Consider the following 27,874-nt stretch of genomic DNA (forward strand, 5'->3'; position numbering starts at 1 on the left):
AAAATCAAATACTTGGAAAATATAGATTATTTTCTTAAACACTATTTGATACTACTGAATAATGATCAAGCAAGTTTATGTTTCTATTATTGTGAAGCTAACTTTTAATGCTATACTATCTTAAATTTTCAAACATTCCATGCCTAAGTTTTAAATATAGACTTTGAAAATCTTAGTCATTATTATTAAAATCAAGTTATGAAAAACCAAGTCGTTAAGACTGTCCATAGAACAATCTATATCGACAAATAAGAACAAAGTATTAATAAAAAACAGTAAAATTCATCAGATTTTATGATAATTTAAACAATATACCAGGATTGTGAATTGGAATTCTGAATATTTGCTTATTTATTGGTTTCTTACACTTACCCACATAATCTATTTGTTTGAGTTTAAAATTCCAGAGGGATATGCCAGGGACCTGGCTAAGGGAACACCCCCAGGAAGGAAGGTTCAGCTTAATATGACAGTGTAAGATTCTTTCTCAGAATTCTTTTGGCTTGGTGCCATCCTATACGCTATGAACAATGTAAGATTTGTTTAACCTACATTTTGGGGTCCTGACTCAGAATGACATGCACATTCTATTCCTTTTCCTTCTCTTGTTTTGTTGAGATGCTGAATAACGGCTAGGTATGCTTTGAAACATCACAATTAATGTTGGACTTCCTTGCTTTTATCTACAGCACCCCTCTCCCACACTATGGCTTCCTGCTACCATGTAGATGACTTCTGAGTGTGCTTTCTGTCTCCATTCTCTTCCTCTGGGCATCTGTGAGATTTACACTGTGCCTGCTTTGGGGTTTCCTCCTTTAAACTCTGATAAATTAACCTCATATTTTAGTGTAACTCGTTCTTTTTCTTAAGGAGACTGAGAAAGGGAAGACCCTGGTTTCATCAGCAGCCTATGATGGCTCTCCCATGTCTTTCCCAGATCTGAAAGTACCTCCTCTTGCCTTTTAATTCTTTAACAAAGAAAACAAACCCATTCCTGCACCTACCCTTAGACAGAATCAATATTTTTCCTACTTGAGTACTCATGAGAAGGGATAATAAGACAATAAATTAAAATTTAATATGATGTTTAATTAGTATTAATTGCATGTCAGAGTCTGGGAAACAGTTTCAGTAGAGCAAAGATTTTTGTACTCTCAGGCATAAAGGATTAAGCAGTGAGCTAACTGCTTAAAAAATCAATACAAACACTATACACCTGCTGTTAAGCACCTGTGGCAACCAGGCTCCTCAAACATCCTAGTGAATGAGTGGGAAGTTGAGATGACGAACATTCTCGTATTGAACAGGATTGCTGTATGTCAAAGAAGCACACACAGTAACAGAGCTTGGCCACACTGGGCAGTGGTCTGTGATTTTCTTTTCTTTTCTTTCCTTTCTTTTCTTTCTCTTTTAATTTTTCTTTTTGTCACCGATAATGCTGAACTATTCGCAGTGATGTGAGTCTTGCAGATATCTGGGAAGGCCCCATCCTGCTCAATATGTTTGCTCTGAAAGAATCCTCTTTATTCTTCAACTACTTCATTTCTTCCCTCAGGTTCTTCTCAGTTCTCTGCTTAGGATAAATAAAACACAGGGTATTAGTAAAGTTGCAAAGAACACTCAATGGCTAGGGGCTCCCATAGAATCCTGACCACTATGAAACTATAGTATAAAAGGACCACCAACAATAGGTAGCACCTCTTCAGAGCTGAGAATGCTGCCAGGGTCTTACTGGTTTGGAATCTGCTTTTTAATAGATTCTTGATACATCCTGATGTAATCGTTTCTGTGCCTTTTGAAAGCATGCTGCTTCTAGTCATTCCCTAGGTTAAAAAAATCTAATCAAACCAAAAGTACAGATACGTTTCTAATTTATAATATTAAAATGAGAGCAGACTCTCAACCCTGTTGTGTTATGACCTCTCATTTTGAACAGTGACTATGGAAACTCCAACACAAGGTACTCTAACAAATAGAAAGATATAGATACAAATCTTGATTTTAAAATTAACTCAGAGACGAAGGTCTCAAACTATTTTGATTAGTTTATATGAATTTGACTTATTGATGCTCACAATGGCATGAACAATGGCTTAAGAAGATATATCACATAGTACTCAGAGGTCCTAAGGCAGGAATTTGGGAAACTTCCCATGTCTCAAGAAACAGACTGGTTCTGAGATAAGGATGAAGCTAGTGGTCACAGACTTTCATCACAATGCTGCTGGGGAGGTGCATTTTTCCAGCACAGACAGACATTTCCCTCGGGCTGCTAAACATTGCATATCAACTAGGCTTCTGCAAATGATACCAACAAGACAAGGAAAGTGTCATCTTTCATACCTCCATAAGAATGCATGACTGCAAATAAATTTTCAGAATACATGCCATTTCTAGCCTTTGATATAGAAGAATTTAGTGACATAATGTGCTTGCCACAAAGCTGATATGAGATATATGAAGAATCTGTAGACTCTGTAGAAGTATGTATTTTACATGCTTAAAATAGTATAATTATTATACAATATGTTATAATTATTATACAATACAATATAATTATTGTATTATTTCTTATGATGTATGTCTACCCCTACTATTCATTAGACAAGCCAAAAGAATGATTTGCTAAAAGAGCATAAGTCTTAAAGTAGCCATCATATTTTCTAGTTATAAAACTTAGAAGAAATAGTTTGATCTGTCCACACTTCATTTTCCATTACAACAAAGAAATTAATATTATCTGCAATTTAAGTCATATTTTCTTTAATTTCTGAATGAATAAAAGTTGATTCCAGTGTAAGTAGTTAGTTTTGTAATGATATTTAAAGAGCAGCGGAAGAGAAATACAACCAGGTAAGGAAAGAGAGACTGGTAAAAAAAAATGACGTTATAAAACCACTTATTTACAGGTAACTAGAACTTAAATCTTGATGGCAAATTCTTGAAAATATGATTGGTGGAACCAGAGAGAAGACTGATGTAGTCAAAAGAGAAAATGCAGCCACCCTCTAGAACGGACCTATAACGGACAAGAAAAGAGGTTTCGTCTAGATTTTCCAGGAAGAATATAGCCCTAATTTTGTATTTTGTATATATATATGGTCCTAATTATATATAAGTATATTTTTATAAATATATATATATAATAATGATATATATATATACACACATATGTATATACATATAATATTAGCCTGTAAAATTGACTATGAGCTACTGAATTCAAAAACTATTAAACCAGTTCATGACAAACAGATGCTAAAAGCCTAGTCAAGGAATGAGGAAATGGGTGTTCTAACTGGCATTGTCCATCCAGTACCAGGATAAATGAGATTCCTAAACTGTTGTGTTATATGTCAATTATAATACTGTATTGTTAATGTTACCTCTCCTTCTTTTTTGTTATCTATCAAACTCATACTGTTCACTCAGATCCAGATGAATTAGCATCTTTGTTGAAGTGTTTTTCTCTAAAACAAGCAGAACTGACTTTGTGGACTCCACATACATTTCATTGAAATACTGCTTTTTCATTAAGCTTTTGAATGTTTAGTATTATGACTAGTCTTTTGAATCTTTGGGTTGTCTTTAATACATTCTACATTTTCATGTGTTTTGTCTACCATGGTCTCATGTGCAGCATGTCTGAGATTTAAGCCATAGAAAAATTTAATAAGTAAATGAGCTCTCATATTTAACATGGTGTCCACTCAATTGGAGACTATTTTATAATTATTTGAAACATATTACAGCATTATATAGGTTCTTATTACCATATTTCACAGAATTCTAGATCTTTGTCTTATTTTCACATCAGCAACTTTTCTAAAAATCTGAACAGAGGCTTTCATTATTCAATGCCATCCAAATTAAGAATCTAATTACTGGCCAGGCTGGTCTACATAGGAGTTCTATGCCAGGCAGGACTACTTAGTGATTCTTGTCTCAAAAATAAGCAAACAATATCAACAAGAAATTCTGTTCTCATTAGTCTCAAGATACACTCTACCCCTTCAAGGAAACACAGATGCAGAAACCCAACAAGTACCTGTAAAAAGTAAGAAACTCCTCATGGATTACATATTTATTTGTCTATTAAAAGAAATACTATGCTGCTACCAGCAGACAGGCTAGCACAAGGCAACAAGGTATATACTTTAGTCTTTTTTTTCCACAACATTTATAAACTCTACAAAGCAGAGAACAGCTGTTACACTGGCAGTCTGCAGTTTATTTTGGGCAAGTAGGGCAGAAGGGTGACTAATGTGCACTGTAATGGCATTATAAGTGACTCACTGGAGTGCAATTATCAGTGGAGTTGCCACATGCCTGGTTTATGATTAGGTTAATCTGTTCTTTAGTTGATTTCATTCTGTGTCTTCTTCTGGCAAACTTGAACATTTTGTTAGCTTGCCTGGGGACTCCAGTTATTGACTTTATTTCCAGATGTCCCTTGGCTAAATTTCATGTCACTTTTATTTCAAGTTGCTAATTTCTTTGGTTTGTGTTTGACCGCATAGAACAATTTGCCAATCGAATCACTGTGCAAAGTTCAAGCCATATAAAATTCCCAAGCCATCACATGATGTAGCAGGAAGGACCTATCTAGACAGTCTCTTCTCTCAGTGCTTTTCTTACTTAACTCAGTTTTCTGTTGTCCTTGGGATACTGTGGCATTAGATAACACTACATTGTGTATATCAGAGAGCACATTCCAAAGACAGCTCATAGATGCCTCTCAACTCAAAAATGACTACTTGGTGCATCCAATTGATAGGAACTATCTTAAAAAGGCAACCAATACACTCAAATCTGTTTGTTTGTTTTTGAATATCCCTATTTCTTTTTGAAACAAAATAACAGCAGCAAACACACACTCACACAAACACAAAGAAAAAAATCCTAAATTTTCTCCATCTTGCAATATAATCATATGCAGAATGATTTTAGATTTTAATTAATTACTAATCATCTAGATAGAATTTTGGTTTATCTTTGTTTTGGTTTACATGATGATTATCACTTGGTCTCTTTCACTAGTTCATGTTTTGCATGACTTCCTTCTTTGAAACATGGGCAGAGTCAATAAGCTGGTCCTAAAAACAGAATAGAGTGGTTGAATAGCAGTTACCATCTCTTCTGAATGCCTCAATAAAGTTAAGTGATCCTAATGAGGAAGATTCCATATAGCAGTGACTGTGAGGGTTTGTTCCATCCAGAAAGCAATTCCACCAGCAATGAGCAAAGTCAAGTTGTACCCAGGCTTATCATTGACTGAATACTACCAATGCGTTTGTGAACAGGGAAGTGTGTTTCCCCAACTGAGACCCCAGATGAGACTGTAGCTGGTCAATCTTTACTTTGTTGGTGAGAATATAATTATAAAATTCAGTTAACCTAGGCCAAGGATCATGAACAAAAGCACTTAGGATTAAAAGGTTCCTTTATAAGAAGTTCTGGCTTTATGGCAATTCTTGAGGATCAATATAGCAATAATCAAAGGTTTCTATAACTCAGATACATTAGCTTTTCATTACAATGATTCATATGTAAGATATATACACATAAGTACATATTTTAAATTATTGTTTCACAGCCCATTCTTTAAATTAATAATAATCATGCTTCTTATGTGCAAATTTGAATATTGAGTAACTCTCTTCTGTACCGTTATCTTCATTATAATAGAGAATAATTATATCTTGAAAATGTTATGATTATGAAATCATATAATACATGGGAAACAGAGGCTTATAGTAAATATTAATTTACCTTTTTATATTTCTTTCTTTTCTAAACCATCATTTTGTTTTTCTCCTAGTATCTGATTGTGCTTCCTTTCTTTCTTCCCATTCTGTTCTCCCCAGGTGTGCCCAGCACTTTTTGTCCCCTCCTGCCCTCCTTCCTTTCCTTTATTCCTCCCTGTTTCCATACACATTTCTCTTTCTATAGTGTACTTTATACTCATCTCCATATATCCTTTCCCCTTATTTTATTCCAGCTTGTGAATCACTCCCCTTAGAAAGATTTCTTCCCACCAATCATGCTTTCAGTCTTTTTCCTATATACTTATAACAAAATGCTTAAATATAAATAGAAACTAATTTAGAATTTTCTTATCATCTTCAAGGAAAGAACACATTTATATAAATATGTATATATCTACACAATTATATTTATACTTCCTTGTGAAATGTGGCTTTATGCTTTGATGTTCCCTGTTTTCTAGTGTCACTGTCACTGTACATTTTAGGTAAGATGCGGGATAAAAGCTTTGAATAGGTGACATTTCTTGTACGTGCTATTTCTGGACTTCAGATGCAGCACTGCTGCCATTGTTGATCCCTGAACTCTGTAAGTAACTCACTTTTCCTCACAATTTTAGCACCATGTAGATGAAGTCTGAACTATTAGTATTGGAAATTTTTAAAGCAATGTGAATATAGTACAAAATACCAGGTAGATTTGTTCCCTGTCAATGGAAAATATGAAAAATGTTTTCCTTGTAACCATTATCCACTTACAATGTTCTTATTTACACATTGAAAGAAACCTATGTTAGTACAGAAAACTCTATGGTTTATTTCTTGTGACGTAAATGTATTTCTCAAGTATAATATAGGTTAAATCAAGCTTGTTTATTATATTGCATCTAGGTGAAAAGAGGTCAAAGATATAAATTGTACATTCCACTGAACAAATATAAAATGCCAGTGTCGTGACTATTCACAATTCAATTATGTACTTGGTAGTTGTGACCATTAAGACTTAATGCAGCATTGACACCTATGATAATCATATTAGAAATTTTCTTCTCTCTCTCTCTCAAATGCATCCTATTAGATTTTCGTGAGATTCTTCCAATGCAGCATGTAAAATCATAATTACATGGAGAGATTAACTTTGGAGGGAAAACAGATGTATCTTTAAACATTTTTTTGGACTCACTGAATTTTTTAGAAACGTATTTTATATTCTTGAGTACCTTCCCTCTTGTGACAATCTGTTGCACCCTGCCTGAGTGCAGTTTGTTTCATAGATTCTGAACCTGTGCATATGCTAAATTGAAAGGCTATAGAGAAGAGACCAGGGAAAAGAAGCTCTACTTTATGTTCAGTTGTTCCTAAGAGGCTTTTCAGGACTGTGAATCTATGGCCTGGAATCTGGTTATTTATCTCTTCTTCTTTTGTAAATGGACACATAACTCAGTCACATTTTAAAATAAATATTACCTTTACCTTTGACTGCTGCAGCTATTGTCTATTTGATTCAAAGAATATGAATGCACTTGACATCCTAAACAAGAATCAAAAATAAGGTTCATTCTTGACCAAACAGAATAATGTAAGAAAAAGGCTAGTTTTATCCAAATACAAATAATATATATTTTCTACCATTAATAGAACCTTTCTTCAAAATTGGCCACATACTTGGGCATCAAGCAAGTCTGAACAGATTAAGAAAACAAAAACAACAAAACAAAACCAACCAACCAACAAACCAACCTGAAAACAATTGAGTCACTAGAGACTAAAGATGGATATCAACAACAAACTCATGGACATTGAACAGCTATCTCCCTACTGAACAAAAATGGGCCAAGGAAGAAATTAATAAAGAAAAACCTTTTTTGAAAATTAATTTTATTTATTTACATTTCAGTCATTGCTCCCCCTCCTGGTCCTCCCCACACCATTCCTCACACGATTACCCCTACCCCTTGCCTCTGAGAGGGTGCTCCTCTTCTATCTCATTAACCTGGGTATTTCTCTTCCCTGGGCCTTCAAGAAACAGATAAACCATCTAAACAACCCCATAATTCCTAAAGAAATAGAAGCAGTCATTAAAAGTCTCCCAACCAAAAAGAGCCCAGGTCCAGATGGGTTCAGTGCAGAATTCTATCAGACATTCATAGAAGACCTCATACCAATATTATCCAAACTATTCCACAAAATTGAAACAGATGGAGCACTACCGAATTCCTTCTACGAAGCCACAATTATTCTTATACCTAAACCACACAAAGACCCAACAAAGAAAGAGAACTTCAGACCAATTTCCCTTATGAATATTAATGCAAAAATATTAATAAAATTATTGCAAACTGAATCCAAGAACACATCAAAATGATCATCCATCATCATCAAGTAGGCTTCATCCCAGGAATGCAGGGATTGTTTAATATACGAAAATCCATCAATGTAATCCACTATATAAACAAACTAAAAAATAAGAACCCCATGGTTATTTCATTAGATGCTGAGAAAGCATTTGACAAAATTCAACACACGTGCATGATAAAAGTCCTGGAAAGAACAGGAATTCAAGGCCCATATCTAAACATAGTAAAAGCAATATACAACAAACCAGTAGCTAACATCAAACTAAATGGGGAGAAACTCGAAGCAATCCCACTAAAATCAGGGACTAGAGAAGGCTGCCCACTCTCTCCCTACTTATTCAATATAATACTCGAAGTCCTAGCCAGAGCAATCAGTCAGTGAAAGGAGGTCAAAGGGACACAAGTTGGAAGGAAAGAAATCAAAATATCACTATTTGCAGATGATATGATAGAATACTTAAGCGACCCCAAGACTTCCACCAGAGAACTACTTAACCTGATAAACGACATCAGCATAGTGTCGGGGTACAAAATTAACTCAAACAAATCAGTAGCCTTTCTCTACTCAAAGGATAAACAGGCTGAGAAAGAAATTAAGGAAATGGCACCCTTCACAATAGTCCCAAATAACATAAAATATCTTGGTGTGACTTTTAACCAAGCAAGTGAAAGATCTGTGTGACAAGAACTTCAAGTCTCTGAAGAAAAAAAATTGAGGAAGATCTCAGAAGATGGAAAGATCTTCTATGCTCATGGATTGGCAGGATTAATATAGTAAAGATGGCCATTTTGCCAAAAGCAATCTACAGATTCAATGCAATCCCCATCAAAATTCCTACTCAATTCTTTATAGAGATAGAAAGAGCAATTTGCAAATTCATTTGGAATAACAAAAAACCCAGGATAGCAAAAACTATATTCAACAAGAAAAGATCTTCTGGGGGAATCACCATCCCTGATTTCAAGCAGTATTACAGAGCAATAATCATAAAAACTGTATTGTATTGGTACAGAGACAGGCAGGTAGATCACTGGAACAGAATTGAAGACCCAGAAATGAACCCACACACCTATAGCTACTTGATCTTTAACAAAGGAGATAAAACCATTCAATGGAAGGACAGCATTTTCAACAAGTGGTGCTGGTTCAACTGGAGGTCAGCATGTAGAAAAATGCAAAATGATCCATTCTTATCACCATGTACAAAGCTTAATTCCAAATAGATCTAGGACCTCCACAAAAAACCAGATGCACTCAAACTAATAGAAGAAAAATGGGGAAGAGTCTTGAACACATGGGCACTAGGGAAATTTTCCTGAACTAAACACCAATGGCTTATACTCTAAGATCAAGAATCGACAAATGGGACCTCATAAAACTGGAAAGCTTTTGTAAAGCAAAAGACACTGTCATCAGGACAAAACAGCAACCAACAGATTGGGAAAAGATCTTTAGCAATCCTGCTTCTGATAGAGGGCTAATACCCAAAATATACAAAGAACTCAAGAAGTTAGATTCCAGAGAGCCAAATCACCCTATTAGAAATGGGGTTCAGAGCTAAACAAAACATTCTGAGGATTATCGAATGGCCAAAAAGCACCTAAAGAAATGTTCAGCATCCTTAGTCATCAGGGAAATGCATATCAAAACAACCCTTACACCAGTCAGAATGGCTAAGATAAAAAAACTCAGGTGACAGCAGATGCTGGTGAGGATGTGGAGAAAGAAGGATACTCCTCCATTCTTGGTGAGATTGCAAACTGGTACAACCACTCTGGAAGTCAGTCTGGAGATTCCTCTGAAAATTGGACATTACACTACCTAAGGACCCAGCTATACCTCTCTTGGGCATATACCCAAAAGATGCTCCAACATTCAACAGAGACACATGTCATGTTCATAGCAGCCTTATTTATAATAGCCAGAAGCTGGAAAGAACCAAATGCTCTTCAACAGAGGAATCAATTCAAAAAATATGGTACATCTATACAATGGAGTACTACACAGCTATCAAAAACAATGACCTCATGAAATTCATTGGCAAATGGAATGAACTGGAAAATATCATCCTGAGTGTGGTTACTCAATCACAGAAAAACACACTTGATATGCACTCATTGATAAGTGGATATTAGCCAAAAAGGTCAAATTACCCAAGATGCAATCTACAGACCACAAGAAGAAAGATGACCAAAATGCAGATGCTCACACTCCTTCTTAAAAGGAGGAAAATATTCATAGGAGGGGCTATGGAAGGAAAGCTTAGAGCAGTGACTCAAGGAATGGCCATTCAGAGCCTGACACACATGTGGCCCATATATATACAGCCACCCAAACTAGATAAGATTGATGAAGTTAAAAAATGCATGCGGAAAGGTACTGGATATAGATCTCTCCTCAGAGCTTGTCCAATACAGAGGTCAATGCTAGCAGCAAACCACTGTACTGAGAATAGGATCTTCTTTGGGGGAATTAGAGGAAGTATTGAAAGAGTTGAAGGAGCTTGAGACCCCATAAAACAACAATGCAACTAAACCAGAGCTTCCAGGGACTAAACCACTACTATACATGGACTGACCCAGGGCATCAACTGCATATGTAGCAGAGAATAGCCTTGTTAGGAAGCCAGTGGAAGGGAAAGCCCTTGGTCTTACCAATATTGGACCCCCAGTCCAGGGAAATATGGGGGAGGGCAATAAAGGAAATGTATAGGGGAGGGGGAGATGACGGAATGGGGGCTTATGGACAGGAAACCAGGAAAAGGAATAACGTTTGATATGTACGTAAAGAAATATATAATAAAAAATTTACAAAAACAAACTAGACATGAAGAAAACAAATTACCCAATTAAAAAATCCACTGAAACATAATTCTTAGAATCAGATCTAAGAATGATTTGAGAAACACTTAAAGATATATTCAATGAGGGTATTGTAAATAAAACCTACTTTGAGATTTCACCAATCAAAATGGTCAATATTAACTAAAACAAATGATAGCCCATGCTAATTAGTATTTAAAGGAAACACTTTGGCATTGCTGGTGAAACTGCAACACTATGAAAATCAGTATGGCAGTTTCTCAGGAATTTGGAAATAGATCTACCTCAAGATCCACAGGATCTTGGTATCCAGAGGTGTATCACCCAAAGGCTCGTTCATCCTACAACAGAGCCATTTGTTCAACAATGTTCATTGTTGCTCTATTCTTAGTAGTCTGAAATTGTAAACTGCCTAGATGTCCATCCACAGCCAAATGGATAGTGATACTTTTACAAAATAGAATTGTCCTCCACTGTGAAAAAATTAAATGTTGAAATTCAGACATAAATAGGTGGAATTAGAAAAGACACCCAGTAATTAGGTAAACAAATGCAGAAAGACAAATACAATGTATAGTCTCTTATGTGTGGACACTAAATGTGTACTGTTCAAGAAAAAGCAACAATCAATCTGATCCCAGAGTTTTGTATAGATTAAGAGATCAGGGCTTGGGAATAGATTTCCCTAGGAAGGGAAAATAGAATAGACAGTTGTGGATGGTTGACGGGATGGTTAGAATTGGGAAAAGGATGGCAGATGAAGTGTGAAAAAGTGAATACAAGAAGCTAAAACTAAGGGCCATTTTAGGGGGCATATGGAAACAATATCATAGAATCTTCTTAAATATGTAGATATAGAAATGCTGTGTAAATTAACTTACCAGTAACTGAGGAGACAGGACTTCATCTCAACATTTCTCCTTACCAAAGTATACTTCCAGTACTGGGAATGGGTTACATATCATTGAATTGTTGACCACAGGGATCCCACAGGATCCCCTAATCAATGCAGGATAAGACCAAAGCTATTTGTTAGTCTCTGCAAACTGACGGTAAGATATTATTCCTGAAGAAAAACCCTACACAACTCATTGACCAAGGACAATTCAAGTTGGTGCCTACCTACAGCTTTTATTCTCATGTTTCCCGGTGCTGGAAGGTACTTTGCATGTTATCATAGGAGAAAGATAAATACCAATGGAACTACAAAACCTGCAACCTAAAATACTGATCTCCAGTAGGATGTGCTTGTGCCATAGTGACACAAAGCTTATGGGAATAACCAATTTGTATCTGACTAGATTTAAGGCCCACTCTATTGCATGGAAACCAACCATAACACTGTTAGATGGCCAAGGCCGTGAGACTGGTTAGACCATGGACTAGAAGAAAACCATATACTACTGTACTGCTATTGTATCCATAAATGACCGTTAATGACACTCTGCTGTACTTTTAGATCAGTGCCTTGCTTAGCCAATATCAGAGAAGCATCCTCCTTCAATATATGGAAACAACGCAGAGACCACAACAAGATAATAGGTAGGGAGTGAGAGAGCCTTCATTCAGCAGCAGACGAGGGCAGATGTGGAAACTCACAGCCAAACATAAGCTGGTGCCAAGGAACCCTGTTGAGGAGTTGGGGAGAGCACAAGTGGGTAAGTCTGAGGGATCAAGGATACCACAAGACACAGAGAAACAACCTGAGCCTGGGCCACAATCCTGGGAGCATGGAGGAAGCTGAACCCTAGATCCCATACACAATTGCAGCAAATGTGCAGCTTAGTCTTCATGTGGGTCTTCTAACAGTCGGAGCAGGTTATGAGACTGGGATGTCTGGGTCTCTGTTCACTGCCATTGAATCCTCTCCCTCCTCCTTGATGGTTTGTTTGGCCCTTAGCTGTAGAATATGTTCCTAGTTCTGCTGGGACTAGATGCCTCCGGATGGGATGGTCCCCAAAGGAGCTCCTGTTCTCTGAGAAGAATGGGAGTAGGCAATGGAGGGAGGAAATTTTAAGGATAGGACTTGGAAGAGAGGACAGAAGGGGCCTATGATCAGGATGTAAAGTGAAAAAAAATAGAACTAGGTGTCTCTAGTACGTCCTAATTAATGTTTGCTTTAAATAACTATTGGCACCATTGTATACATTCTTCTATCATTTACTAGTCGATCTATTCAAAAGTGATTATTTCCATACTCGACGAAAAATTTTGTAGCAGCCATCACTCTGCTCTGGAACATTTTTGTTTCTGTCATTTTTGTAACATAAAAATATTTTTTCGCAAATGTGGGCAACTTACTCATTTAATGCTAACTTACATTTGGAATGTGTTTGTCAAGCACTTTTGCATAAATGGGAGTCAGCTTTGCCCTCCTCTGCATAAGCATAATGCATGCAAAAACCATTTACTTTCAATCTGCTGCAGTTTAGATTCATCTGGGAAGTTTAAAAAATAATATAGATCTCTAGATTCCACCTAGAGGCTCTCATTTGTTTTCCGCGTTGGGTTATAGGTGTCATTAATATTAATTTCTAGTTGATTCTAATGTGCAAATCAGAATGTGAACTGCAGCCTGTATGCTTACCAATTATAAAAAGTTCACAGGCTCTGTTCATAAGGCAAGAAATAATTGAATACATATTCTGCAATCATGCTATACAAACAGTACTTTATACATTTTTACTGCTATTTTCTTAATACTCTATTTTACTAATGCTAATGTATTTCTTTTAGTGTTTAATACATTCTCCACTATACAATGAAAACTAAGTTTTACCTTTATACTTATGTTTATATTTATGGATTAAAATGTCACTGTACCGGATTTGTTAGGCTTGAAACATTTACAAATCAAGAAACAGGTTGAACTATTAGGAGGATTTAAATGCCTCTAAAATTAAATCAAGACGCAAGTAACTATCATAGCTTGTCATGAAACCTAGTTACATCAAAATAGACTACAGGCTCCAGGCAAATGGTTTGGATTTCATATGATCATTGTCAGTGGGAGCACAGTAGTCCCAATTTATTAATTGTTTTTATTTTCTATCTGTCTTTCCTTCATTTCTTACCACAGTTCCATCTATCTTCCCATTCCCCCATGGTCCTTCCATCCTCATTGCTCCCTCCTTTGTTATATTCCACTCATAAAAACCTTTCTGAGATATATGTGTTTCTTCTACTCCCTACCTCTATATGTATCTTCTATGCGTCTGCAGATTGTAGCTTTGTTATCATTCATTTAATGGCTAATATCTGGATATAAATAAATATGTACCATATTTGTTTTTCTGTATCTGGGTAACTTCATTTTAATAACTGAGCAATACTCAATTGTACAAACAAATGACATTTTCTTTATCCAGTCTCCAGTTGAAGGACATATAGTTTGTTTCAAATTACTAGATGTTATGGATAAAGCACAATGAACATGATTAAGAAAGTGTCCTTGTGGTGGGATGAAGCATCTTCTTAGTGTATTCCACAAAGTTGTATAGCTGGGTCTTGAGGTAGATCAATTTCCATCTTTCTGTGGAACCACCACACTGATTTCTGTAGTGGGTGTACATATTTGCAATCCCACAAGTAAAGGCAGTGTTCCCCTTGCTCCATATTCTCACCAGCATAAGCTGTCAAGTGTATTATTAACCTTAGCCATTTCGACATAGGATAAAATCCCAAATTAGTTGAGATTTGTATTTCCCTGAGAGCTAAGAATGCTGAACATTCCTTTAACTGTTTTGCAACCAGGTGAGTTTCATCTATTAAGATATGTACCCACTTTTTTCATTGGGTTATTCAGTTTTGTGATATCTGGTTTCTGAAATTTTTATATAATTTGCATATTAGTATTATATTAGATATAGAGTTGGTAAAAATCTTTTCCCCATTCTGTAGGCTGTTGCTTTCCCTAAATGACAGCCTTTTGACCTGTAAAGGCTGATTAGAAAGTTATCTCCCATGCCTATGAATTCAAGAATATTCTCCACTTTACATTCTATCAGATTCAATGTATCTGATTTCTACATAGGTTTTTGATCCATCTGAACCAGAGATTTATGTAGGGTGATAGGCATGGATCTATTTGCATTCTTCTACATATAGATATAGATAGGTGTATGTATATCTATTTACCTATATATACCCTGTTTGAACAGCACAATTTGGCCATTCTTCTATTGTGTATTTCTTGATTGTTTATCAGAAGATCACATGTCTATAGGTGTTTGGATTTATATCTACCAAAATTGCATTTCAATTCTTAACACCTATGCTCCAAATACTAGAGCACCTGCATTTGTAAAAACAAACAAAACAATAACAAAATAAAACAAGTGAAAACTACTACTACAGGTTAAATTACATATTGACCGGTACATATTTATAGTAGGAGATGTCAATACTGCACTCTCACCAACAGACAGATGATCTAGATAAAATCTAAACAGAGAAAGGCTAGAACTAATAGGCATTATAAACTATATGGACTTAACAGATATTTACAAAACATTTCACCCAAATGCAAAAGAATATACCTTTACCACAAAGTTGGCCATAAACTTGTACATAGAGCAAATTTCAACAAATTCAAGAAAATTGAAATAACTTCTTGCATCATATCAGACCACCACAGATTAAAGCTGGACAACAATAACAACAGAAACAACAGAAAGCTTACAAACTCATGGAATTAAACAAATCTCTACTGAATGAGGAAAATGGGTCAGGATAGAAAAAAGGAAGGAGATTAAAACTTTCAACAATTGAATAAAAATGATATACAATATACCAAAGCATGTGGGACACAATAAAAATGATCCTAAGAGGCAATTTCATAGTACTGAGTACCTACAAAATTGGAGAGATCTCATATCAGCCACTTAATACCACTCCAACCTCTAGAACAAAAAGAAGGAATCATGCTCAAAAGAAGTATATGTTAAGAAATAAACTATGGATTGAAATTAGATACAAAGAAAACAATACAAAGAGTTAATGAAAAAACAGTGGGTTCACTGAGAAAATCAATAATAATGCCAAACCTTATCCACCGTCTTAGAGTATTATTGCTGTGAACAGAGACCATGACTAATGTAAGTTTTATAAAGGACAACAATTAATTGGGGCTGACTTACAGATTCAGAGTTTCAGTCCATTATCATCAAGGTGCGAGCAGGGCACCCTCCAGGCAGGCATGGTGCAGGAGGAGCTGAGTTCTACATCTTCACCCTAAGGAAGCGAGGAACAGACTGAGCATCCTCAGGCAGCTAGAAGGCGGGTCTCCAAGTCCACCCCACAGTGACACACTTCCTCCAACAAGGCCACACCTTCTAATAGTGCCAATCCCAGGGCCAAGTATACGCAAACCATCACATCCACATTAACTAAAAAGGCAGAGAGAATATTCAAAATTTACAAAACCACAAATAAAAAGTGGGACATAACAACATACATCAAGAGAATCCAGAGAATCATAAGCACATACTTTAAGAAACTATATATCTGATTTTTAAATCTAAAAGTAATAGTTTGCTTGATAGGTACCACCTAACCTTAAATTAAGGTTAGATAAGCGATTTAAACAGACCTCTAACCCCTAGTGAAAAATAGTCATTAAAGTCTCTGCTTCATCTCCCCTCCCCCAGCCCCCTATTCCCACACACATACACACAAAGCCCAGGACAAGATAGTTTTAACAGAGAATTTTAGCACTTTCAAAAAAAGAGTTAACACAAACACCCTTCAAATTATTCCACAAAAAAGAAACAGAAGGGACATTGTAAATTCATTTTATGAGGTAACAGGTCTTTCTTTCTAATTAAGAACATTTCACATGACTCCTCAATTTTTCTGTAAGAAGGATGGACAGGGTGGGCAGGAGCAGAGTGTGCAGGCTGATGGTCTGAGTTTAATACCTGAAGGTTCACATGGTACAAGACAAGACCTGATACCCAAAGTAGGTTGTCCTTTGACCTAAACCTGTGGGCCACTTCAGATGCCCACCTGTACTCACTCATACACACACATTACAGGCACAAGTACACACACACACACACACACACACACACACACACACACATACATATATACAACAATAAACAGATCCATAACTTTAAACTGTATCAACTTATCTGATCCATAATTTTAAAAAGATACATTAGTACAGTAAATATATAAAGAAAAACAGAACTGTAGAACAAACACTTATGAGTTTAGTCTTATTGCTTTATATCTTTTTCAAAATCCATCCAAAAAAAGAACCATGGACCAGGTCATCTCTTATGTCAGTGGTACTAGCTAAATCCAACAGTATGCTTAGTTGTGTCTACTAGATAATATGAAAACTTCCTGAAAATAATAAAACAATTTATCCAATATTTATAAAATGTCTATTATTTCAAAGAAAATACTGTCTAAGGTGTTTTTAAATAAGTTTTTTAAGAGTGGTCAACACCAGTAAGAAAAGCCTTTGCATTCCTCCAGGTTAGCAAGAGGTTTAACATGTGGTTATGATAAGTTGTTGGTATGTTCACACCTTAGTATGAGGTCAGGAGTGAGTAACTGTGTTGCCATCAAGAGGTAACATCAGTCCAGGAATAATAAATTCCATACTGTCTAGCAGCAGAGTATTTCTGGATTTATCAGTTCTATAGGTTCTTGCAGCTTTTTGTTATATAACAGGACTGGTGTGTTCCTGTTCCCAGTGGACAAACCCAGGTTAAAGTAGATCAAGCTGATATAGCCAACCAAATAATTTTTTTCTGGCTATTGAGGGCTTTCATAATGATTCCTTTCCTAGTCACTGACATAAGGCACAGAGGATAATATTGCCAATTTCCCTAGATTCATTTACATGCTTCTAGATATTCTTGCCTCAAGTTTACTATTAATCTCAATCTAACTCCTCAAATCTACAGATTCAGATACAGATGGATGAGTGAGTGAATAAGTAGATGGAAAGGGTTTTACTTCAAGTCTACTTCTTGGCTTCTATAAAAGTGATGAACACATGTACTGCTCCACTGCTCGCAAGGAGTTTTCATCATTGCTGTTATTAACGTATCAATTTCAAAAGTGAAGCTGAGAGAAACTGCGATATATTTTTACTTACACCAACAAACAAGGATGATACATTCTGGAAGGAGGACAGGATTTGCTTTTTCTGTCCTTTGATTAAAGATGCTGCTCTTCCCAGCCCTTTAAATCTTAAGTATGGGCATTGAGAGAGGTTCAGATACTACAGAGACAGATGATTGGTGTCTGCACTGACTATTTATACGTTTTGCTTTTGGTTTCCAAAGCTGCACAGGCCTGGAGACAAATGAATCATTTGTTGTATGTGATAGATTGATTCTACTTCAGCCCTCCAGATTGATTTCAAAGAGGTGATGATCTCAGCTTGTGTTGGACATCACTTGATGTCTCAGTCTAGGGCTCTGGTCCTCTCCTGGGCCTAAGGAGCACTAAGTGAATGGCAAGTTCATGGTTTGCTTTTAAATCATTAATCCAAGAATGTAAGTGACAACAAACATGGAATCTATATTACACGTCTGTTGTAATTTGCAGACACTCCAGTAGGCATCTCTAACCATAATCACCTCCATATCAACAGGGACTACTGGGTTCTTTTTGGCAGAACACTAAGGCAGTCCATACTGAAAACTGGATTCCACCTCAACCCTTAAATTTCTATATCATATAGTAAAGGGGTGACACCTAGTCATAACTGGGTATCTGTCTTTTAAAATTCACTGATGGAGTGGAGACATAGCTCAGTTGGCAAAGTGCTCGCCATGCAGTCCTGAGACTACTCCAGTCAATAGGATGCATTGATAAAAGGCAGCGTGGTGGGTCATATTTATAATCTTGGTGCTGGTGAGATGGAGACAAAAGGTGGATTCCTGGACTCACTGGATTATCAATTCATCCAGTTTGGTTATTTCTAGACCAGAGTGGGACCTTGTTAAAAATCATAAAGAAAATCGAAACAAGTTAAATGGTACCTGAGGAATGACAATCAAGACTGGTCCTTGCTATTAGTATACACACACACACACACACACACACACACACACACACACCATTTAAACAGGTAAATCAAGCAATGTGCTATTAGCTATTGTAATGATAAGGTGTAATAAGACCCTCTTCATGGAGAATATGTCCTTCAGATAATTAGATCTTTAAAATTTTATTGATAATTCTAGACAATGAATATGTTTATGGCTTATTTTCAACCGCCTGACAGGCAATTCCTTTCTAGGACATTCAAAGTCCTTGCCACTCATTCCTGCTCAAGTAAAATTGATGTGCCATCAGTGTAATGGACCAATGTCATGTTCAACAGAATGTCAGACAACTAAGGTCTTTGCAGATTATGTTACAGAAAGTAAAAACTTGAGTCATGTAAGGGAATTTTAAATTACTCCTTTTCTTATGGACATGAAGTATTCTTCTTTCATTACTAATAAGGAAAGGTACACTTGCTTTAAGTGGAGCTATGTAAAGAATTCCTGACCTACAATGACATGCTTCAGTAAATAAAACAGTTTTCGTAGTGACTATAATTGGTGTTATCTTATTGTAAGTTTTTAACATACCTTTATGTGGTCTGATAAAATACCTTTATTTTATTTTGTTCTGGATTTCAAAGAAACAAACAAACAAATAACAAACAAGCAATCAAACAAAAACCAAAAATTTATGGTGGATGTTTGGAACTGGGAAACCTAATCCTATTTTCTTTAAAGGTTATTAGTCTGTATTCAAGATACAATATTTATTGTTATTTAATATTTCCTGTGGGGCTATAATTTCAAAAAGAACTTCCTATAATAATCATTTTTACTTCTAAAGTCAGTGAAGACTAAGAAAATTGTGTCAGTATGCTCAAAACCTATTGTCTTAAATACATTTCTGTTGCTGTGAAAATATACCATGACCAAAGCAACTTAATAAGAAGAACATTTAATTTTGGCTTATTTACTATTCCAGAGGGTGAGTCCAGGAACAACATGGTAGGGAACAAAGTAGCAAGTAGGCAGATGCTGCTAGAACAGTAGATTATTGCTTACATATTATTCAAAAGCAAGAGTCAGCTAAAGAGAGACTGAGCCTAGCATGGTCTTTGAAACCTCAAATCCTACTCTAATGCCACACCTCCTTCAAAAAAGCCACATTCTTCCCTCTACTTGACCAACTAGGAACAAAGCATCTAAATAGAGAAAAATAGATCTGTGGGGTCTATTTTTATTAGAACCAACGCACCCATGAAAAGGACTTGAACCTCCTTCATAATGCATTTCATAAGCCCAGAAGTCATTGGAGATCTTGACTAGTTCAAGTCTAGAATTTTCTTTTACTCTATATATCTAGTTGTCCTATTTTTTCAAGAAATTTCAAGTATAATGTGGAAAATATTTGTGAGGTATCAGTTATATAAAATATGGAGGCACTACCAAGTCCTTAGAAAACACATAGACAACATAGAGATACACACACACACACACACACACACACACACACATACCCTCACTCACTCACTCACTCACTCACAAAATACAACCTACTGAGCCTCTTTAGTGTCACTTGTATGTACTGGTCTTTAGGGCTGACCTCATGGTACTTTATTATAATTTAGAGGCCGCATCCATGGAGAAGAGTAATTTTCCCTCTCTCAAGTAGTTGCCAATTGCTTAGAGTCATCATCATAGTACTGGGCTTGATAAGATCCATCCTTCATCCATGTTGACAGGTCAACTGATATTGCAATATTTGTATCTTATTTAAGCAGCCATGTTGTTGAGATTTGATGGGTATACTTTGTGTATTTCTAGAATCACAGTCTTGCACCAGATTTCCTGGAACACTGGCTCACTCAATCTTCTACCTTCAAGTTTGAACTGTCATTTGTGCTCCCTGAGCCTTAGGTTGAGAAAAAGATGGGCTAGACAAACCACAGGCAGCTGTTGTCTGTATTGTGATATCTCAAATTATTTTTCGCTGGCTTTGGTTTAGTGCCTTTCAGTAACTGGGCAGCATTCTATCATTAATATACAACTATAAAGACAGTCTACTGTTGACTTTGATGTTTATGTGATGTTACTGATTCGCTAACTTTAAGGGCATGGTACTCACCCACAACCTTCACTGGTAACTAGAATGCATTTTAAATGGCTGGTAGAATTTGTTCATGAATAGGGCAAAGAATCAATATTTTTCTTTTATAAACTTGTATATGGGAACATTTAATCTCAGTAGACAACGTTTAGCATTCAGTTCCTTATTCACCATTTTCCTTATTATAGAAGGTAAAGATATACACGGATTGATTTCCATATGTGTCATTCTTAAAAATACAGTAGCTAAGGAACCATTGCCACATAGCCAGGCAGGTAAGACATCCTCATTAACCTTTTGCCTGACAAAGGTTCATTTTATGCATGCTTCTAGCATGCTGAAACCTGATCATCCTATTGACACTATTGACACTACAGAATTCAGTTTAAGGCAGGTTACCCTATCAAATTTATACTCTGGAGATCAGGCACCATTAAGAGTCACCGAAACACCAGTGAATTCCTTGGCCATCAATTCCTCACAGCCTTAATAATAGTAGTTTCCCTTGGGCAATCTCAAGTGTTCAGCTTACAGTGGCTGTTAGTTTTCTATATCTGTCCACACACAGGAGGATAATGGTTTTGTCTTACCAAACTTTAAGGGACTCGTTTCCGTAGTAACTGTGACAAGTTTCTAGCATCCATGCTACATTGATAAATCTCATTTCTAGAAACTGTTGAAATATAACTAAAAATTGCATCTATATAAAATTAAGTAACACAATATAATAAAAAATTACATATTTGTCTCTAGGCTTTGTACAACCTCCACAATATTTTCTCCATCTTCCTTTTTTTCCCTTGGGGAAACCTTCTCTTTGCTTGTGATTACAATATTTCTACCATACTTAAAATATTCAAAGTAGTTTAATTCAAAATCCATGATTATTCCATGTAAAGGAAGCAAAGAGATGGATGCATCGTGTCCTTTGTGTTTTGTCATAGCATACGCTATAATGCAGCAAATGTAGAATGTCTTTACACTTTTCTTAAGTGAGATGTAGAGCAGTGCTGTGACTTAGCGTCCGACTTTGACAGGGACACTTCACAGATGATGTGATGTACGTCCATCAGGGGACACATGCTACCCCGGAACTGCTCATGTTCACTGACTACATCCACTCCTTCCTTCCTTCCTTCCTTCCTTCCTTCCTTCCTTCCTTCCTTCCTTCCTTCCTGTAGAGAACTGTAAAATGTATAAAATGACTCTGTGCTAAATCTAAGATCGAATCCTTATCTTGGCAGCAAAGCTATTTTCCAAAAAAAGAACAGCTTTCTTCTTTTTCAGTTGCGCATTACACACAGGAAGGCAAGAAGAGAGGAAGGCTTCCATTGATCTAAATAATGTTTACCTCACTGTTTTAAAAACACAAACCAGGTCAGTTATTCTACATTAACCCATATACTTAATCACATGCAATTTGCTGTATGTAGGTAATTTTTGCTAGTAATCACATCACTATGATCCCATTCAACAGCTAGGGAAGGATTAAGGAATGGTTTCATCCTGCATCATACGTAACAATCTCCATAGTCACCTTCCATTCCCCTATCTTAATAATGTGATTTATACTATCACTCCTAGAACCCGGTAGCTAAACTACGATTGTCTGTTAATTGATTTGGAACAGAGATTTTCTATGGCGAATAATACCTCCAAATTCAGATGTAGTTAAAAAGGTTTCTTTTTTTAAAGTAAGAAACACTATTTCATGAGCAAAAATATATTAGAACTTCTATGATCAGAGACGTGAACAGCACATATTCATGAAGTCCCATGGTTGCCCTTGTATTGTGCCCTCTCTTATACAAATAGCCATCATTATATTTTTATGTAGCCCACATTTCTTGCTCTGTGTATTGCCCAAGTGGCAGCATGACATAATATTTCCTGCAATCATTTTTCAATTAAGTAATAAGTCTGTGATATTATATTGCATACAAAATCTGTGAATTTACGTTACATAATTACTAAGATATTTCTCATTAATTTTTTCAACCAATGTATCTTTTATTTAATCAATATTTTGAAAGTAGAAGAATGTTTAAAATTTACATTGTTGACATATTTAGTAGGACACTATTAGTAGTACTTTTATTTCATGCTTTTGAACGACTTTCTCTTCTCTTCATGATTGTTGTTGCTGTTGGTGGTGGTGGTGGTGGTGGTGGTGAGTGGGGGAGCACATATGCAAATGTGCTCACATGAGTGAGGATTTCAAAGGACAACATTGGTTGTTTTTCCTCAAGAATTATATATTTTATTGATTGTAATGGTGTCTCTCTTTGTCTTGAGGCTCCTACACTCAGCTAGACTGATCTGGAAGCAACAGCAACCTGCCTATCCCTTCACATCAACACTAGGCTTGGAAGTGCAGGCTGGAACAATCTATTTCTTTGTGGGTTTAGGGATAGAACTCAGCTTCTCAGTGAGGGCTTTACCTACTTAATCCTTTGTTTACGCCTGAATGCTGAAAATTTATTGATGTAGCTTATGATCAAAATGACTAAGTACAAAATCAACATTGGAGTATATATCATGATATAGTGTATACTTTTATTTACTTAACTTTTCACTACTTGGAGCACATAAACGTACATGCATCATTGGCATATTGTAGTTTTTCAGGGCTAAATTCATTATTTCAGAATGGGAAGAATTTCTATGTTTTTATTGGTTTCATGTAAATTATAAATTTGATAAACATATTTCTTGTTATTTACCTAACCTAGTTGATGAAAATTGTAATGCATTTCTTAAAACAAGTGAATGACCTGAGAAACTTCAAAAGTTCTCCTACCAGAGATAGTGACAATATCAGTCCTATTGACAAGCAGCACAGCATGTTTTTAGCTATCCCAAATATCTTCATTTAAATCTTCCTCAGCATGAGCAGTTTATACAAGTTTTAATTTAATTTTTTTAACCTAAAGTGTACCTATTAGCATGCCACAATGTTATAAACAGATTAGAATCTAGAAATCATAAATAATTTGAATAGTAATAGACCATTAACCCATTAGATGAAAAATTTGTAGTTATCTATACAATTGGATACACTAATGATGATTTCTTAAATTTTTCTAATACTTATTAATTTTCCCACCATTTTGTCTATTTGATCCTTACAATGACCCTCCACAAAGAAGACAAGGTAAATCAAGGATCTCGGTGTGGAAACTGCCCTAGAGAGAAAAACCTTCTCTAATGGGTAGACATCTCCCTAGCTTGAGTACATTCACTGTCTCATTCTATTTGCAAGCAAGTAACCAAGCAAGCAAGCAAGCAAGCAAGCAAGCAAGCAAGCAAGCAAGCAAGCAAGCAAGCAGGCAAGCAAGCAAACAGGAGCTCCAGTATTATTTTGTGAGAGAACTTAGAATTTACATTAAGCAAATATTATTTAGATTTTTTTAAATTTATTTAATACTTAATAATAATTCTTTGGTTTCCGGGCAAACATCCCCCTCCCCTCTCCCCTTCCTTATGGGTGTTCCCCTCCCAACCCTCCCCCCATTGCCGCCCTCCACCCAACAGTCTAGTTCACTGGGGGTTCAGTCTTAGCAGGACCCAGGGCTTCCCCTTCCACTGGTGCTCTTACTAGGATATTCATTGCTACCTATGAGGTCAGAGTCCAGGGTCAGTCCATGTATAGTCTTTAGGTAGTGGCTTAGTCCCTGGAAGCTCTGGTTGCTTGGCATTGTTGTACATATGGGGTCTCGAGCCCCTTCAAGCTCTTCCAGTTCTTTCTCTGATTCCTTCAACGGGGGTCCTATTCTCAGTTCAGTGGTTTGCTGCTGGCATTCGCCTCTGTGTTTGCTGTATTCTGGCTGTGTCTCTTAGGAGCGATCTACATCCGGCTCCTGTCGGTCTGCACTTCTTTGCTTCATCCATCTTGTCTAATTGGGTGGCTGTATATGTATGGGCCACATGTGGGGCAGGCTCTGAATGGGTGTTCCTTCAGTCTCTGTTTTAATCTTTGCCTCTCTATTCCCTGCCAAGGGTATTCTTGTTCCCCTTTTAGAGAAGAAGTGAAGCATTCACATTTTGATCATCTGTCTTGAGTTTCATTTGTTCTAGGCATCTAGGGTAATTCAAGCATTTGGGCTAATAGCCACTTATCAGTGAGTGCATACCATGTATGTCTTTCTGTGATTGGGTTAGCTCACTCAGGATGATAGGGCTCATCTTTACTGGTGTATATTTTTGTGTTGGACTCTATCTATAACATCTGTGGACAGGTAACCACGAGGACAGAACAGAACATCAGATCCCATAGAACTAGAGTCACAGGTATCATGAGTACCCCATTGTCAGTACTCGAAACTACCTTGCATCTTTGATAACAAAAGCAGGTACTTTACACTGCTGAGCCAAATATCTTTCCAGCCCCCAAGCCAGTATTTCATTCATGAAATCTTCATGAATGAGATAAGAGAAATCTGAGAACTCAAGCGCTGAACGCTGACACTGAATTTACTCCAACAGCAGACAACAATGTCTTTGGAGCAAAACCAGTAAATAAGCAGAAGTAAATTGCACAGATGCACAGACACTCAGAAGCTGACACAGATATACATTCTACATCAGAAAGGAGAATACTAAACCACATCATTTCCAGTTGAGACTGAAAACCACTGCACATAGCAACAATTCTGGACTGCAAGGCCACCATAGTTTCCTGTGGTCATGGAGCAAGTGGAACTTCTGAAGATGTTCCGATGCTATGGCATTTTAAATTGATGTGTAGAGACAGATTGTGCCTCGCTTACTTTCCTGAGGGAACATGGAAGTAAAGGCACCTCAAGAAAAGCAGCAGATGCAGCAAATGGTGGCTTTATGAGGTCATAAATCGGGGTAGATTCATGTGAATGCTGTGATGAATCTCGTGCCTCATGGCAGATGTAAGCAAAAGGTTTCTATACAGTTTTACTTAGGTTTTATACTTCCCTGTCATAGCCCTTTCTACCCTATAGCAAAAGGCTCACTACTGACAGGGGTGGTTATTTCTTGTCATCCTCTCATTTTCATGGCCTATGGGACACACACACACACACACACACACACACACACACACACACACGCGTGCACATGCACAGTACAAAGCACATATGTTTCTCCTAAACACTCCTTAGTTTTAGCCTAAGTTAGATTTGTAAACCCCATTCTTCCCAGTATAGAACCTCAATAAGAAATAAAATCCTTAGAGACACAGATGTACTGTGGTAACTACAAAGAAATCTAAATCTACACATAAACAACAAGGAAAAAAGAAGTATAAAATATTAGAATAGCATAAAGGCTATAAAGAAGGGAAAGGCATAATAGTTATGAAGAAATCATTTAGAGAAGTTAATATATGTAACAAAGCCTGACAAGCAACAACATAAAAGACTTTCTGAATTTATTCCTAAACGGTAAAATCATTAAATTCCAAACAAATTCCATTTAAGAGATTGATGTTTTTAATGCACTGTAACAGAAGACATCTCTTTTACCGTGGGGAGAGGGATCTTGTTGAGTCTATGTCCAGCAGAAAGACAGGCCATCAAATGAGGGATGAGTTGCTATCAACAGTCAAACTCTGACCCAAAATTCTTCCTGTCTGAAAGAAATGCAGGGATGGAAATGTAGAAGAGCCTGAGGAAAAAAATGGTCCAGCAACAGGCCCAAAGTGGAATCCAGCTCACGGGGAGGCCCTAAGACCTGACACTACTACTGTTGCTATGGGGTGCTCACAAAAAGGGACCTATCATGACTGCCCTCCAAAAGACCCACCGATCAGCTAAAAGAGTCAGATGCAGATATGTACACCCAACCAATGAACAGAAGCTACTGACCCTTCAGGTTGAATTAGGGGAAAGCTGGAGGAAGCTGAGGTGGAGGGCAACCCTGTAGGAGGACCAACAGACTCAATTAACCTGGACCCCTGAGATCTCTCAGACAATGATGGATTACCAACCAGGCAGCATACACCAGCTGAGATGAGGGCTCCAACATGTATACATTCCAGGGTCTGGGTTCACTTAAAGAAGATGCACCTAACCATCAAGAGACTGGAGGGTACAGGAAATTTAATAGGTCTTGTGGGGTGAGTAGGGTGGGGACATCCTCATGGAGATGGGATTGGGGGTGGGAGTGCGGAGGTATCAGATGTGGAACACTCTGAGGGTAGAACAGGAGGGGAATAAAGTCTGGAGTGTAAAATAAAAAAATCCTGATAAACATATTCACTACATATAAACTAATGTGTGAAGAGTAAACATAGAAATAAGCAAAGTGAAAATTATAGGGTGTGTAGAACCTTTCCAATGACGAGGTTAATATTTCTCTTCTGAGGTAAATTATCCTGTTTTTTGTACTAATTGGATGGGTAATTCACAGCCACTATGGCATAATGTATAATTTATGATATTTTATGTTACTTATTTTAACTCTGTTTATCCTATATTATAATAATGATAAGATCAAAGAGAACTATTTTTGTCACTGTGTGTGTGTTTGTGTATGTGTGTGTGTGTTGAATATTTCTTCACCCATCACATTTTATTATTATTTGGACAGTTGTTTGATATTTGACATCACTTTCAACTGATAGTTAGACATGATCATTGAACACATCTGTAATTTCAGAACTCAAGATGCTAAAGCAGAAGGAACATAAATTTAATGTTAATACAGGCTACATGCGAGCTGGTATGAGTAGCAGAGTAAGGCCCTGAATGATGGCTAATCTTGGTTATCAACTTGACTACACTGGACTTAGCTAAATTTCAAGCATTTGGACACAGCTGTGAGGTTTTTTCTTTG

At 36.6% G+C, this 27,874-nt stretch overlaps 1 long non-coding RNA gene across 1 annotated transcript; it reads right to left on the reverse strand.

Moving 5' to 3' along the window:
• Positions 1 to 1,068: 1,068 nt before the first annotated feature.
• LOC120095568 (uncharacterized) lies at positions 1,069 to 16,229 on the reverse strand. Its single transcript, XR_005491113.2, has 2 exons — positions 16,084 to 16,229; positions 1,069 to 1,570 (listed from the first exon to the last, which is right to left on the reverse strand). It is a non-coding gene; the product is annotated as an uncharacterized LOC120095568 (long non-coding RNA).
• Positions 16,230 to 27,874: the final 11,645 nt, after the last annotated feature.

Source organism: Rattus norvegicus, chromosome 11 (genome assembly GCF_036323735.1).
Source record: "Rattus norvegicus strain BN/NHsdMcwi chromosome 11, GRCr8, whole genome shotgun sequence".
In the NCBI taxonomy this organism is placed as follows: domain Eukaryota; kingdom Metazoa; phylum Chordata; class Mammalia; order Rodentia; family Muridae; genus Rattus; species Rattus norvegicus.